Here is a 10,079-nt window from a genome sequence, read left to right on the forward strand (position 1 = left end):
ATGTATAACAAAATGTATAATTAAAGGTATCAGAAATCTGGTGGTCCAGTCAAGTGGTATTATTTCACCTATGTGTCAGTTCTGTAGCTGATGGTTGTGTCCCTCGCAAGAAAGGCATCAGGGATCCCCAAAAGCACCCTCTTTTCCTTTTCAGCCTTTGTTCCCAGCTTTTCGGCTGAAATCCTCCTGTGAGTACTTGCTAAGCAGTTTACATCTGAGCAAACACATAGTGTAGTGGTCTGAGTACTGGACTTTGACTCTGGAGACCAGGGTTCAAATCCTGGCTTGGCCATGGAAACCCACTGGGTCATCTTAGGGAAGTCACACCCTCTCAGCCTCTGAGGAAGGCAATGGCAACCCCGCTCTGAACAAATCTTGCCAAGGAAACCCCATGATAGGTTCTCCTTAGGGTCAGCATAAGCCAGAATTGACTTGAAGGCACACAGCAACAACAAGGAGGCATCAACCCTCTTTGACAGGTGGCTAAAGACCTTGTAAATCCAGAAACCCTAGGATCCCATGGGATGGAGCTACAGCATTTAGAGTGGTGTCAAACTGGATTATTTCTACAGTGTAAATAGTAACAACAGTCCCTCCTGAGCAGCAGCCCATGTCCCCAAGAACTCCCTGTTTGCTTGCCTGCCATCACAGCAAAAGCAACGTGTGTGTGGCTGGGAGGGAGCAAAAAAGGAGAAACACCCATCCAGAGCTTCTCTCTCTCTCTCTCTCTTTTTCCTGGAGGGCTTGTTGTTGGGTCCTTCAGGCTGTTTCCTTCTCATGGTGACCCTCACAGGGTTTTCTTAGCGAGGATTTGTTCAGAGGAGGTTTGCCAGTGTCATCATCCTCTCAGGATGAGAGAGTGGGTTTCAGGGGCAGTGCGATACACACACACACACTCTTCACGTTGCTTATTTCTTTATATATATACAGTATACACAAAGAGAGAGAGAGAGATACACACATATACACTCATGAAGTTGCTTATTTCTTTATATATATACACACACACACACATACACACACACATGTATAGACACTCATGAAGTTGCTTATTTACATATATATGTAGACACACATAAACACATATATATAAATATATACACACACACATACGTATACACTCATGAAGTTGCTTATTTCTCTCTCTCTCTCTTTCTATATATATACACACACACACACACACACTCATGAAGTTGCAACCTCCTCTGAACAAACCTTGCCCAGAAAGCCCCATGCCTGGGTCGCCATAAGTCAGAAACGACTTGAAGGCACACAAAAACCACAGCAACAACAACAACAACAATAAACAACAACAGCCGACTTCTTGAGAGGCAGGAGGGAAGGAGGGCTGATGAGAAGAGAAGAAAGGGAAGAAGGAAGAGAAGAAACTGAAGGAGAGGAGGGATAGGAATCATTATAAATAATAATAACAATAATAACAATAACAATAATATAAAAAGAAACGAACAATATTTTAGTCTAATTCACCTTCTTCCTTCCTTCCTTCTTCTCTCTTGACCTCCAAGGCAAACTTTTACGAAGAGCGACGAGGACAACGAGCCACTGATAATTAAGAGACAATGAGGCAAAGGATGTCCTTATATAATAGCATATATATGGGTATGTATTATATATATATATATATATATATATATGGGTATGTATATAATCTCTTGGAGCCCTTCCTTTCCGCAGAATGCCAGGCCAGTTGAGCGGCGGACGAAGCTCCCTTAATTGAGCCAATTAATTAATCCCTCAGAAGAGGAGGAGGAGGAGGAGGAGGCGCTGCAGCCTCAACGACGACGGCGCCTCGCGCTCACAATAATGGCCTTGTGCTGCTGCGCTCCGCCTGTCTGTCAAACCCCAGCCACGGAACCTCATTGGAAGGAGCCTGACCCCCGAGCTGTCAATCTCCGCGATAGCGCCGCCCCGATTGGATGGTTTGAACCAAACAAACAAACCCCTCGCTGACGTCCCGCCCCCTTTTTCCTCCCTTCGTTCCTTTTCTGGATCCAGCTGCTGCCCCATTGCGTAATAAAAGAAAGCTCCGCCCCCTGCCGCCGCCGCCGCCGCACACAACGTGCTGGTTTGAGTTGCAGCAGGTTTGGCCCCGCCCACTCACTCACTCGTAAGAAAGGGAACACAAGAGCGCCCCCTGTCTTACGCAGGCACCTGAGGGAATTGCAGGCGGTGCTGCCTCTTTTTTTCTTGGCAGGGATTGAATTTTGTTGTTGGAAAAAGCGGGAGCAAGGGCGCCCCCTGGCTTTCTCAGGCGGCTGAGGGAATTGCAGGCAATGCTGCCTCTCTCTTGGCAAGGATTGAATTTGGTTTTTGGAAGAAGCAGCAGCAAGGGCGCCCCCTGGATTGCCCAGGCGGCTGGGGGAATTGCAGGCAATGGTGCCTATCTCTCCAGAAAACATGGAGAGGAAGCATGTGTTGGCCATTTAATGCATTCAAACAAAAATCCACCAAACAGTGGCCGCATTCCCACATACAGATAAATCACTGTGCAATCCAAATCAATGGATCGATCCGGCAGCGGAGTGTGGTTCCCACTGCATTTGCCCCAATGACATTTTTCCCCTCCAAAAATAATCCACTTGTGGTTCCCATTCACAAATGAATTGGTTCAAAATGATTTGGTTCCAGCCGGCCGAAGGGGAAATTTGAATCAATTCCAATCATGTGATTCATACTTGCGCAGATTCGATTTATCAAAAAAGAAGCGGGGAAAAATCAGCGTCAAAAGAAGCAGGTGAAGCGGGTCTAGCGCATGGCCCCTCCGCTCTCGGAAATCGCTTCAGCGATTCTGATTCAGTGGGAACCAGGGTTGTTTGAACCGGTTCAAACTTGATTCACAATCTGTCTCAAAAGGTATTTGAATGAGGCCAGTGATACCTTTATTGGCCAACTAAAATACACAATATGCTTGTTGCAAGCTTTCAGGTAAGATATTACAAACCAAACGGGAGAAAAGCTAGAGATGTTAGTAAGATGCCTGCATTTTGCAAATCTGTACTTAGTTTACAGCAACTGAAGCCAGAGACAAAAGGGGTGGAAGTGGGGGAAGAAGGGAGAGAAACTGGGACATTTAAAAAGCAGCTGAAAAACTGGGATGGCATAAGATTAATTGGGACTGTTGCTGCCAAACTGGGACAATTGGAGGGTATGGACCCTAGAAATCTAACAGAGATGGCCATCTTGCTCCATCTAATAGTAGAGCTCTCCTATTTTGTCCTTGGCGTAAGACAAAACTTTGTACTTCAAGGTTACTCCTTCAGGTTGCTGTTTAGTAACTTTGTGGGAGTGTGTGTGTGTGTGCCTTTAAATCGCCTATTGATTTATGGTGATGCCTCTAATTTCACAGGATATTCTTAGGCAAGGTATACTCAGAGGGGTTTTGCCACTTCCTTCCTCTGATATGTAGCCTGCAGCACCTAGTATTCATTGGTGGTCTCCCATCAAAGTACAAACCAGGGCTGATCCTCCTCCTTAGCTTCCAAGATCAGATGGAATCTGGTGCCTTTAAGTTATTGAAGCCTTCTGGGAAGGTGGAGGGAGATAATATCTACAGAAGGTAGTGACAGACTTGTTACACTTTTATTGTCAAAGGAGATTATCAGAGGGGGAAATCGGGGAAGAAAAAGGCATACTCTTAGCAAAGTTGTGCAATTGCGCTGAAGATTTTCAGACAATGTTGCATGCTTATCCAGGATTTAATCCATGAAGACCCAGGAATGCTCCAGCAACAAACCATTCCCGGGACATTAAAAAAATGCATGTTTCAAGAAGAGCAAGAATGAAGTGAAAGAGTCAATTATTGGCATACGGAATATTTTCTGTTTCCCTAGGTAGTAGGGTTATTTTGCCTTTAACAGCTGTGTGGCAAGCAGAAATGTGAATGGCATGCTGATGTATAAAGTTTTTTAAAGAAATCATTTCGTTGTTGTTGTTGTTGGTGGGGTTAATACATTTTTTAAAGACTATGAAGTTTAAGGGAGCATGGCCAGGGGGAGAAATGACAGTGTTGCTCCATGTGCCAGACTGGTAGGAGCTGGAGTTGAAAAGACTTGGGAACAGCTGAGTATCCAGGTGAGCAGCAGCGGCACAGCTGCTGCCATCTCCCTGAACACACGACAACAGAGTGTCAGGAAGGCTGTTTTTGCTATTTCATCAGTAATTATAAAACAAAGCCCTCCCCAATTGCTCATTGGGTGGAGGCATGCCTGGTCCCAGGCCACATTTTCCATTTTCCCTCCCTGGAAAGAATAAATACAAGCATCATCATTATTACTCATTCCACCTTTTCCTTAGTTTGAGACTCAAGGCAGCTTTGCCATGGTGTGCCTTCAAGTCATTTTGAACTTAGTGCTCAAAGCCAGGAAAATTATTTTGGCACATGAGGTAGGAAATCTCACCACTCCCCCCTCCATCTCCCTTAGTAAAATACAATTACCATTGTAACTGTAGTGCAGAATTACACTACAAATTAAGGCTGGACTCCTGTTGGGTAATTACAAACACATAACTGCTATGCATTCACAATCCCTACACAGCCCTTAGTTTAGGGGCTATGTAGGGACTGTGAAAAGCCCTTAAACTCCACTCATCAATAAGCAGCAGCTGCGATCAACAGGGGTCCATTCCACTATCACTGGGGAAGGAGCGGTCTGATGTCCCCACCCCTTGCTTAAGTGATCTCAAGTGTGTGTGTGATTTGTGAAAGGGGCCTCTGTTTGTTGTGTCAAAGACTGCTCACAAGAGGAATGGGGTGGGAATGTCAGCTGCTTCTTCATCAACAGGAGAATGGATCCCTGTCAATTATAGCTGGCTGCTTACCAGTAAGTGGGGTGGGTGGGTTTGTCAATCTAGAATTCACTCCGCAGCAATGTCATTATGGCGCAGAATTCACAATGGTCATACAGGATTCCAGTGTAAATTTCTAAGCCCAAACAGTGTCTGCTGTCAGAAATGGACTGGATGGGGGCAAACAAAGTGAAGCTTAATCCACAGAGTTGCTCCTGGTCAGTCAGAAGGCAGATAAGGGATTTGGGGCTGTGCTTGAGCTGGATGGGGTTACACTCCCCTTGAAATCTCAGGCTCGCAGCTTGGGTGTGGACCTGGACTCAATTTTGAGCTTGGATGCCTAGGTTTTAGCAGTGGCCAGGAGTGCATTTGCACAATTAAAACTAGTGTGCCAGCTGTGCCCAATCCTTGAGATATCAGATCTGGCTACAGTGACACATGCCTTGGTTACATTCCATTTGGACTACTGTCACGTGCTCTACGTGGGGCTGCCTTTGGAAACTGTTCGGAAAAGTCAGCAAGTCCAAAATGCTGTGGCTAGAACGCTGACCAGAGCCAGTTACTGGGAGCGTATAAATCCTATATTGAAACAGCTTCACTGGCTACTGGTTCATTTCCGAGCACAATTCAAAGTGCTGGTCATGATCTATAGAGCCGTACATGGCTTAGGTCCAGACTATTTGAGAGACCAGGGTGCTTTCTGCACCGGCATTTGGGACGTCCGGAGGACGTCCCATTTTAAAAAAGGGGTGTCTCTTATAGACGCCCCTGGGCCTAGTACGGACTCCGTCTGTACAAGATGGTGCTGGCCCTTCTACATGGCCGGCGCCATCTTTGCGTATCGGACGCTGAGCGTCCATACGCATCGCATCCCTTGTGACGTAGCGAGTGCGCCCCTGGCGCCTCGCTACATCGCAAACGCGACGGAAAAAGAAGCTCCATTTTGGAGCTTCTTTTTCGGTCTGCGCGGGAGTCGGGCCGTCTGAAGGCTTCGGCTCCCCCGCGGACCTACCGGCGGCGGCGGCAGAGCGCCGCAAAGTGGCAGTATGTACCCCACCCAGATCTCCCTATATGAAGCACTTAGAACCCTAAGATCTTCAAAAGGAGGCTTTCTCTTGGTCCTACCACCTTCCCAGGCTCTTTTAGTGAGAACATGAGAGAGAGCCTTTTCAGTGGCTGCTTCCAATACAGGAGGCTAGGCTGGCCCTCTCCTTGCTGGCTTTTCACCTGCAAGTGAAAACATTTTTATTCTAGCAAGCTTTTTAAAATCATGCAGGCCTGGTTTTATTGCAGGAGTTGGGTGGGGCTGGTTTAACTTATTTTTAACCTTGTATGTTTTAAATTTTGTATGGAGTATTTTAAAAACCTTTTTACTGTTTTAATTTGATTATTTCAATTTTTAAAGTGTTGTTTTAATGTGTTTTATATAGATTTATATTGTGAGCCACCTTGGGTCCCATTTTGGGAGAAAGTTGGGATAAAAATAAAATAAAATAAAATAAATATATAACCCTATTGGTTAGTCCCAACTAGTCTTTGTTGTTGCGTGCCTTCAAGGCATCCCAAACTCACAGTGACCCTAATTCAACTCTGTGACTGTCATGAAGTTTTCTTGACAAGATTTGTCCAGAGGGAGCCCTGGATTACAACTCTGGAGACCAGAATTTTAATCCCCACTAAGCCATGGCCACCCACTGGGTGACCTTGGGCCAGTCACACTCTCTGAGCCTGAGAGGAAGGCAAAGCTAAACCCCCTCTGAACACATATTGGCCAAGAAAACCCCATTATAGGTTCACTTTAGGATCACCATATGCCAGGAAGAACTTGGACGCACACAACAAAGTGTGTGTGAAGTAGGCACTGCTTTTTGTCCTTTCTACTGAAACAGAAATAAGATCAGAATGCAGAAGGTCAAATGTAAACACATGAAGAAACCACAAAAGTACAGTTAATGAGAGTTGGGTGCATGCGAGGAGACTGGAACAGTGTCTTTTCATATCTGACAAGTCGCCTAGGAGGTCAACAGGACCAGCCTGAGACAGTTTTCTATGTAAAGCACAGCAGCAAACAGTGCCTCGCACTTCAAAGTTATAGTGCATACAGTATATCTAAAGCTAAGCAATAGATTTCTGCACCTAAGGCAGAAAATCCCAGAACTTCTCTTATACCTTCTTGTAACAAAAACAGAACAAGAATCTATTATTAACAATTTGCTGACTTCTGTTGAAAATCCAGATCTGCTGCCTCAGGCAGGTGCCTCACTCTGCCTAATGGTAGAACTGATCCTGCAAATGCAGGGGGAAACTACTTACAGAGATCATTCGCAGCAGTTTCACCCACTGTCTTTTACTTCTGTTTTCTTTACTATCCTCCACTTTCCATCACTCTTCAGAGAGGGGATGGGGAAATGTTCCTGAAAACCACATAGTCCTGTGGTACTTGGAAAGTCACATGTGTACGGTATTAAAAATGCTATTAAAACACAGATATACTAAGTGAGTGAGTGGGTACTATCTGGGAGGAGGTAGGGAACAAACATATTTTATAAAATAATTTTAAAAAGAAAAGAAAAGCATATAGTCTGCAAGTACAGATGCCAAACAGGATTCTATCATTTGAAGATGGAAAGATCCAGATATTTGGAGTCTATAAGCTCATAGATGTTAGTGTGTCTAGGTACTTCTAATGACAGTCTTATAATTACCTGAGAGTAAACCCCATTGGACTACAATAATAATAATAATAATAATAATAATAATAATAATAATAATAAGTTTTATTTATATACCGCCCAATCACTGGGAATCCGAGCGGTTTACAACAGAGGGGATAACAGACAGTTCCCTGCCCTCAGGCTTACAATCTAAAAGACACGACACAAAAGGAGAAGGGAATGGTGAGGGGGGGAGGGAATCAGGTCCAGCATTCTTCTTTCCCTCTGAGGCCTGGACCAAGGCAGATGGACCGGAGGGAGGGCTCTTCTTCTTCAGGCTAGCCCTGATGGAGCTGGGCCAGCCTTCTCTCTCCCTCACAGGCTGAAGGATGACAATTATGGAGAGAGGGGCCTCTTCTTCAGCTAGCCCTGATGGAACTGGGCCAGCCTTCTCTCTCCTCAGAGGCCGAAAGATGACAGTTAGGAGGGAGGAGCCTCTTCTTCAGCAGCCCCTGATGGAACTGGGCCAGCCCTCTCTCCTCAGAGGCCGAAAGATGACAGTTAGGGAGGGAGGAGCCTTTTGCCAGCCCCTGATGGAACTGGGCCAGCCTACTCTCTCCCTCAGAGGCATATACATCTGAAAATATATGCCTAGGACAGCCTTGATCAAGTCACCACATATAAGGCTAATATTCATCTTTGTAATAATGGCTTGTATTGGAAAGGCAGGATATAAATAAATGTTATTATTACTGTTATTATATTGATTTAATAATCCCACCCTTGGCTTTCTTCTAACCAAGAGATACAACATCACAACTCAGTGAACTTTAGGCACCAAGCTCACACTTTATCTGTCTTGTCAACATCTTTTTCTTAAACATCCTTCCTGATCTTCATGTTGAAACCTGGTAGACTGGAATATTCACACAAACATACCCCAGTCCAGGTTGTCTCCATTCTTTCTGAGGCTACTAGACCCTTTGTTAGGCAGAAATAGTTTTAATAGCATTTTAATATGTTTGTTTTTGTTTTTGTGTGCTTTCATGCCATGGTGATCTAAAGGTGAACCTATCATGTTTTGTTTTGTTTTGGCAGGATTTGTTCAGAGGAGGTTTGCCATTGCCTTCTCCTGAGGCTGAGAGCATGTGACTTGCCTAAGGTCACCCAGTGGGTTTCATGGCTGAGCTGGGAATCCAGAGTCCTAGTGCAACATTCAAACCACTCTCTAGGTCAGGTGAGGAAATCTTCCCCTTTTCCAAAATGTTTTGTACTTTAGATCTCAGAAGCCACAGTGAGTGTGGTGAATGATAAGATATTATTCGAGTTGCAGTGCATAACAACTTCAGGGATAAAGATTCCTCAGTCCAGTAATATGCAACCTGCCTGTGGCCATCTGAGAACTGTGACCAAGTTACAGGGGCACATCCAGGGTCATTCTGCAGATCTATGGCAGAGGTGGCATTTAAGCCAAAAGCATTCAGCACAACTCTTTCCAGTCTGCTTGTTTTCTGTTGGTAGACCTGGGTCAGAGAGCAGCCTCTGACCACTTCAAGTTTCAAATCCCAAATTATAACCATGAATCTCATCAGGAAAGAGAGATTTATTTAGTGCTTTAAAATAATTCCTGCAATAATGTTTCCATTCCTGGAAGAAGGCAACACAGAGAGAATGCTCCAGAGCACATGCTCGGGAGTTAACACAGTCTAAGAATAACAAATGCAAGAGTTTTAAACAGCTCTCATCTCCCCAGCTACACTTTTCTGTTGACATGAAATGGTGGAGAAAACATTCTGCTCCCTCTAGCGGAACTGGGGGGTCACTCATGCGCCCAGCATCAGGGATTTAAAATAGTGATGATTCATTAAGTTAGGATTGTCCGCTGAAACATATGTAATTTAATTTTAAAATGTACTTTTTGAGACAGTGTGTAGTGATAAGGGACTCTGATAAATTACTAAATGCATAGGATGGTTATAGTGTGTCATTATAGGGATCAGGGATTACAAAAAGGAGAAAACCCATCATGATAAATGGGGAGAAAAAGAAAACACCAGTTTGCATAAAAATGGTATATGCTGGGATTCTTTTATATTTTGATACAAACTTAGAAAAAATACTAATAAAAATACAGTACATCTCACCACAGTGGAGAACACTGTGACCAGATGAAAGAGATGCCTCTCCACCCATCTGATATCTCTTTCCTCCAATCCTTATGCTTTTAGTCCTTCCATCTGTACTTTCTCTCCTCCTCCTCCTCTGCTGATTTTTTTTCTCAAATTATCTTTTCCCACTCCATCTTTAGACTTCTTCAACCATAAACTCTCCCAAGTTCTCCCTCTTTTTCTCTTTCAAAGTAGCAGGACCTTCTTTCTCTCACTAAATTTTTGAAGAGTGTGGACATTCTGTTGTGTGAGTTAGCAAGTTGTTTGTTGACTGTGAATCTGGCCTGCCTGGACCTATCCAGAGGTGTCTAGACTGAGAAATGAATATGTCAGGTCTGGCTACAGCTTCCTCACTGCTGGTTAGGGAATGTGAAGAAATATGCCACCCAATAGCAATAGCAAGTACATTTCTATACCACTTATCAGTGAACTAAGCACTCCCTAAGCAGTT

General features: G+C 44.4%; 2 protein-coding genes across 4 annotated transcripts in view; both read right to left on the bottom strand.

Annotated features, from left to right (window-relative positions):
- SUN2 (Sad1 and UNC84 domain containing 2) overlaps window positions 1-1,845 on the bottom strand; it is a 37,410-nt gene extending 35,565 nt beyond the window's left edge. The window contains exon 1 of the mRNA XM_042469238.1: window positions 1,489-1,845. The gene's annotated coding sequence lies outside the window, so the exon portion shown is untranslated. The remainder of the gene's footprint in view (window positions 1-1,488) is intronic.
- FAM227A (family with sequence similarity 227 member A) overlaps window positions 1-10,079 on the bottom strand; it is a 410,174-nt gene that overhangs the window by 134,281 nt on the left and 265,814 nt on the right. The gene's annotated exons all lie outside the window — the stretch shown is intronic.

Source organism: Sceloporus undulatus, chromosome 5, assembly GCF_019175285.1.
Source record: "Sceloporus undulatus isolate JIND9_A2432 ecotype Alabama chromosome 5, SceUnd_v1.1, whole genome shotgun sequence".
In the NCBI taxonomy this organism is placed as follows: Eukaryota; Metazoa; Chordata; class Lepidosauria; order Squamata; family Phrynosomatidae; genus Sceloporus; species Sceloporus undulatus.